At 31.8% G+C, this 7,210-nt stretch overlaps 1 protein-coding gene across 1 annotated transcript in view; it reads left to right on the top strand.

Annotated features, from left to right (window-relative positions):
- The window catches only part of LOC134269766 (inactive rhomboid protein 1-like), a 228,453-nt gene that overhangs the window by 61,353 nt on the left and 159,890 nt on the right, over positions 1 to 7,210 (top strand). The window lies entirely within an intron of this gene.

Genomic DNA, 7,210 nt, shown 5'->3' with positions numbered 1-7,210 from the left:
TCAAGCTCAAAAGTCCAATAAAAATACAAAATTGGAGCAGAGCAAATACGGACCTCCAAAACATCCGAGGTGGGATCAGGTGACATTGGAAGTGAGTTTCCCCTGCCGACCGGTCGCACCAGCCGTGTAGTCTTTGTCATGATCGGGAAATAATGGAAAAATCCGCCGACAATTCAATTTTTAAAATTATGCCCTAACAATTAGTATGAAAACCGTCAGTCAGCCTTTGACTTATTGATAAATTTTTTCTGACAAGGTCATTGTATCGACTATAGAACTTACGAAATGATGACTTTAAACGAGACTGCTGATAGCCTTGTTTCATCAACTTGTCTTTCAGTTATTTATCTCGTTTTAGAAATTGTTCATACGTAGACAATGCTCTTACATATCGAAGAAACTGAGAGATTTTATACCCAGTATGCAGGTGATGAAGGTATATTGCTGCTTAAGTAAGGAAAGTTGACGATTGGAAATTCAAAGTTAATAATAAATTCAAAGCAAGACAACGCAAGGCAACATGTTGCACGCCTAGTCAGGGACGTTTTTGTTCAACAGAATATCGATGTTTTGCCTTGTCCAGTTGTTTCCCCCGATTTCTCGCCGATCGAGCACGTTCAGGATGAAATGGAATGACGTCTACGTTGTTTACCGAATAAACCAGTGACGTTTGCTGATTTAGATTTTGTAAAAATTTACGTTATTTGACGTGAACGTTAATGGATTATCAAATGCTGTAACGAACACATTTGTTAACAGTAATACAAAAATAAAATGTGTTCATTGTTATTTTTATTATTTATTCATGTATTAAATAACGCACATTTTCTTTTTCATTTTTAATCATTTTTATTTGGGGGTCAATGTTCGTGTATTAAATAACAAGTTGTATTTCAATTTAACTTTTAATTTTCGTTTTGTTTCGTGGACCAGGGTTACCCACGAAAGCCACGAACATTGGTCCCCCACGAACAATAATGATTTCACAGTAAATAAATATGCTGAAGAATTGCTACATCATTCACAAAAAAATACCAACAAACAACGATATATTTTATTTACCTTTACCATCTGTCGTTTTAATTGATATATTTAATGTAAATTGATCAGCTTTTAGTTTCACATTGAATTTTCCTATGAAGGTTCCGTTCGTTCACTGAATTGTCGACGCATTTTCCGCGGTTTTTTCCCGATAATGACAAAAAGCACACGGTGGGAGTGATTGGCTGGAAGAGAATGCTTACTCCTCCAAGGCACCTTATCCCAACTCTGTTTTCAGAGGACCCGTTGGTTCCGCCCATGATTTGTATGGATTAAAATGGACATTAATAAATGATCCATTTCCTTACTTCACATTTCATTTCTTCAATGACAATTTCATAGTTTTAAGGAGAATATATATTTTCAAACGTCTTTAAAAAAAAGAAAAAAACAGTGTCCTTCGAAAGTGTTATTACACAAGGACACAGCCGCTGCGTATTATTCTCCTTGAGATTATACAGATGCAAATATTTTTAATTGATTTTTACTACAGAGATAAAATTGCTACAGTTTTTGTATTGTTATGTATATCACTCCTTTGTTTTGTTTAGAACAGCGGTATGAAGCTGTCGTCTTACGTAATAAAAGTGAAATATTATGTTCAGATACATTTGCATCCTGTCGAGTAAGAAATTGCATCACAACTCACATTCACAGGAGATTAATGGGGAAATTTACATCCTTCCTCATTATCTACTAATTAGATAAGTAAGTTTTTATGTTCACCGCAATTGTATATTGGAAACGAAGCGAATTCGAATACGTCTAGGTGTATTTTACCAAACGAGCTCTTCCATTGCATTTTTTTATGTTTGTACTGAGAATTTTCTTGCCCTGAAAAAAAAAACTAATGAAAGTTCCAGATTTCCAAAATTTTATTTTATTTGATAAATATATTTTCTAACAAAACAGTGAGATTTGGAAATTAACAAAGTAATTTTTTGGCAATGAAGGGAAAAGCTGCTTATTTCAAAGATATATTCCAGTGTGCGACATAAATTTACATGTGATACGTCATTACGTTATCGAAAGCAACCGCAAGAAAATCACAAATAATTAAATTCATTTCCAAAGTATAGGCCATTATTATAATTTACATTCACGAAGAATTTCAATCTCCAGCAAAGTTTGTATCTTATTTACTGGTAAAGAAAAACCCAAAAATTTGGGGAGTTTCTGTTGATCGGACATTTTAAATGGTGAAGTATATATGTTCCTTTTAGATAAAAGGCAAAAAAAAAAAAAAAAAAAAAATGACTTTGGTATCATGAAACAAAGTACAAAATATTCAATAAATGTTTTTTCAGCATACATGCAATGTTTTTAAATATTCATAAACTGAACGTAGCTGCATAGATAACAGCATTAAAATGATTTTAAATTAGTACTGGTATAAAAATCTTCAAAAAAAATTTATAAAAAAAAGAAAAAAAATATTATGTACAAGTTAAAAATAAATCCCAAAGGATTTTATTTTTTTTCTTAAAAGTGCAATAACAGAGTCTGTAACTTTTTCAGCAGTTGAATACTGTAACTTATATATTGAATGAAATTTATTGAGTGAAACATATCGAGATAGCGAACAATATTCAAGTTCAAAACTTCATAAAACATAACAAAATAGGAGCAGAGCAAACACGAACAAAAAATACATCAGAAGTAGGATCAGGTGCCATGGAGGAGTGAGCTTCCCCTGCCGACCGGTCGCACCCACCGTGTGCTCCTTGACATGTTCGGGAAATAACGGAAAAATCCATCGTCAATTTAGTGTGTAAATAATGGACTAACAATTAGTATCAAAAACGTCAGTCAGCATTTGACTCAATGATTAATTGTATTTGCTGACAAGGTTATTGTATCGACCATAGAACTTTCGAAAAAATGTCTTTTAACGAGACTGATGATAATCTTGTTTCCTCAACTTGTTTGTCAATAATATACCTCGTTATAGAAAATGTTCATCATTCTCAGGAACAGCAATGATTGGTACTCTTGATGGAAAATGTGACATTAATAAACAGTAAAAAGCTCACATATCATGTAAAAAATCTAATCGTGAACATGCTGAACACAAGGAGTAGGATTTTCTGTTTGCAATTAGTACCTGTTTGGTTTTGATTTAATTAAAAATAGTGTTCTCAATATATTTTAGAATAAGATTTCTCTCTGAGAAACAGTTAAATTACTCCAACGAATTCAAAATTATTTAGAACTACTAGTATCAGTTCTGTCGACAAATTTCCAAGAAAGCATGCATAGTTAAATAGAAAAAAGGAGAAATTTTCAACCAAAAATAAAATTCAGTGAAATCTTGCAGGTGATAATTATGGGGAATATTATCTTAAGTTTGTAAGTCGACAATTCACAAGGATGAGAACACGACAGAAAAAAATCTCATCATTTAAGCTGCAATAACAGCCAAAAACTAGCTTTCATCGTAACCCGATTATAAAGTGTTTTAAAATGAAAAACGCTTCCATTTTGTTGACAGAGGTTTGGAAGGTTTGTGAAAGGTAATTTTTCAAGATTATGCAATTTTAAGATTGCCTTAGAAGTGTTTTTGTTTAAACAAGATGTTGCCATGAAGTGATGTATGTTTGCACTCTGCAGCACAAAGTTCTTCCTTTTAACATCAAATTGTTTAAAAGTTTTTGTTACATCTCATGATCATTTTGCGCTGTTTCTTGATTTTGTAATGGTGACTTCCTAGTTTAAGAGTGTTATTGTTTATCGGTCTCGCATTGCTCTTTTATTGAAACTCAAAATCACGAGGTATGAATACAAACCGAATAACACTTATTATGAAACTTACGTTTACTTTAAATGATGACACGATTAACATTCAAATCTCGGTTTATAGTCCATATAGTAAGCGCGTTATGTCTCATTCACATTCTATATGTCATTTTTCGTTCTACCTACTCAAAATGTTGAATTCTATTCATCTCCCTACGTCCTGTGGAAACCATACTAAGTTGCATATTGACTTGTTGGGAGAAGGATTACTTTTGTGTTGTTTTAACAAGGTAAAATCTTGATGAAATAATACCCCATGGGTAGGATTCGTAGAATTCAGGAAAAGTTGTCCGGAAAATCAATATCCTAGCTTAACAATGACTTGCTAAATCCATTCTTAAATTCAGGGCAGCTCGGGATTCTAATTTTCTATGCAGTCTTTACTGCCACTTCAAAAAGTACACCAGAATACTAGAAATAAGCAACAGATAATTATGATATTTTTAAATAGAATTATAACTTCTTGAGATTCATTCCTGTTTGTTATCTTCCTTTTCACCTACTACAATCTATCGGAGAAAGATTTATGTTTTATAATTATGGCAATTATACATACTGAAAGGAAAATTATGAAAACTGGTCAGATGAGAACCGTGGTTACTATGCAATAAATTCAGTGTTCAGAATTTCCCATCCTTGAACAAACAAATTGATAAAACAAGAATTTCAGCTGTCTCGTTTAAAGTCGTCATTTCGTAAGTTCCATGGTAGATACAATGACCTTGTCAGAAAATGCAATTTATCATTAAGTCAAATGCTGACTGACGTTTTTCATACTTAGTGTTAGTCCATTATGTTAACACTAAATTGTCAACGGATTTTTCCGTTATTTCCGGACCATGAGAAGGAGCACACGGCGATGTGACCGTTCGGCAGAGGATACTCACTCTTTCATGACACCTGATCACAACTCTGATATTTTGGAGGTCCGCGTTTGCTCCGCTTCTATTTTGTAATGTTTAATGGACTTTTGAGTTCGAATACGGTTCGTTATCTCGGCAAAGAACTTTATTCGGCAATAACCAATATTTGCCCCCCAAATCAAACTTTGATGGAGATATATTTAATTAAGTTCTTAAACAGGGGAGTACATGCTGACTTCAAAGCACTGAATATTTTCATAAGTAATGACGCCATATGTACGTAATGACGTCACAAACATGAGGTAAATTTCAGTTTTTTATGAATTTTACAGAAAAATGTACATATTTCGTCGATATTTTGAGTAAAAGTCACCGAGCGCATGTGTGTTCAGGATTAATATTTTGATATAATGTGTAGAATGATAATATCAATGAAATATGTCAATATTGATCCTGAAAAAACTTGCGCTCTATAAATTTGTTTGCTAAAATTGTTGAAATTTTGTCCATTTTGTCCTCTTTCTGAAAAAGGATATAAAATCGGACTAGTTTGTGACGTCATAAAAACAAAAATTGTGAATACACTGCTTTGACACTATAATATTTTGTGTTAATTTATATTTCTCATATAATTTATTGAATTCAGCACATTTCAGGAAGTTTTCAAAATTTGACTTTTGTGGGGGCAAATATATGCAATGTACCGCATATAGTTCTTTCATATGTAAAAAAAATATATGAATGTTTAAATATGTAAATTCATAAATTGTTTTCTTTTAAAAGGAGAAAAAAATGTTGTTTTTAAAAAAAAACATAAAAAGAAATCAAATAGTTTTAGCATGTTTTTTTTTTTAATTTCCCGTAGGATAAGAAGACAGAGTCGTCCCTTTGTAATCTAACGGTTCAATTATTGTTTTTTTTCCTTGGCATTGAATAAAATTGCATCTACTAAAAAACTTATTATTTAGCATATCCGTTATCTGAAACAGTTTCCTTAAAAGTTAACTCTAAAAAAGATTTTCAATTTGCACTGTATTCAACTGTATTCAGTACTTTTTTTCACATTATTCGTGAAGTATTACAACATTAATCTTCTCATCCTACGCTAATAAAGTTGCCTAATATTTCATAATAGAATTTTAAGCTTTTTATCGTTCTACTGATTCGGAAAATCAATAATAAAATTTCTGATGAAAACCACATGCTTCAAAAAGCTTGCTGGAGAGTTTTGGAGACGATCAGACAATTCAACTTAACCCCAGTGTTTTCTTGCTTTGAAAAAATAACCCTCAGTGCAGAGCATGTGTCAAAACTTGCAGCCCTTCAACGAAAAATGGAAACGTCTCAATATGAATGAAAAAATCTTTAAAACAACAATAAAGTATTAAAAAAAACACAATTAAACAATATCTTACGTTTTTTAAAAATCCTACTTTAATGATTTGATCAAAGATAAAAATATCAACAGGAACATCAAGGTATATTGATTCATATTATAAGATAATTAGTTTGAAGAATACTATAAAATTTAGTTGTTATTTTGTAAAACTCTCCAATCCTTGAGCAAGAATGTGGACATATGTCCTGAGTCGAACCATGTTTGTTCAAAAACCCTTTATATCGCACATGAAAACATATCAAGTCTGCTACATTTTACTTCATCAACCCATATTAATATTACTGTGGCCGTGCCAAAATAACATAAATAAGAAAGAAGAGGGGAGAATCCTATAAAAAGTCTCAAAAAGGGAAAATCAATCCGGAATCCGTTCTTGTCCGTCTTCCTATCAGAGATGTATTAAGGATTAAGTAGGAAATAAATGAAGTTCCCCACAGCTGAAACCATATAGATCGAGTTGAAATGATAAACCAGCTTTTCAATTTGTCAGCATGTGTTTATATTTGAGCATTTGACATTTACACAAAAGAAAGTATTTTTCGTGATTTTTATTGCGATGTAGCTTTTAAATGTTTTAAGAATTGATTTTCTCTTGACGAAAAATGTTCTTTTGAGCTGCTCTTTCTCTTCCAAAGTGGAAAAAATTTGTTTCTTCTTTGAGAGATTTCTGATTCGTTTCGACATTAGATGATGAGCCATTGAGAATACACTATAATAAGCTTTTTAATTTTATATAGCTTAGTTTGCAAAGTTAGAAAGGTACATACATACAAACCTTCACATACACAGATGTAATTAACTGGGGAGGGGGTGATGTGATAGGGGGAGAGAGATAATGCTGAAATAAAGATTTCATTGCATCATTTTAAACAATGAATGACCAAACGTATCTTCCAACATTGATTCAATTAATGAATGAATTTATATCTGTAAAAATTCAATTTATTTAATTTCACCTATTTAGAAAAAGTATTAAACTACATTGAAAATAACTGTTATTTTGATTTACTCGTGTGTCTTGTTAAAATGAAAAAAAAAATATCGACAGGAGGACCAGAAGATTTTGTTGCAGCAGAATCTTAATTAGCCGGGCTTATTGCTCAAAGAGCGA

This window comes from Saccostrea cucullata, unplaced genomic scaffold, assembly GCF_032062105.1.
Source record: "Saccostrea cucullata isolate Sc308-1 unplaced genomic scaffold, CSIRO_AGI_Scuc_v1 ctg382, whole genome shotgun sequence".
Taxonomy (NCBI): Eukaryota; Metazoa; Mollusca; class Bivalvia; order Ostreida; family Ostreidae; genus Saccostrea; species Saccostrea cuccullata.
This window is presented reverse-complemented; position numbering and strand designations above follow the sequence as displayed.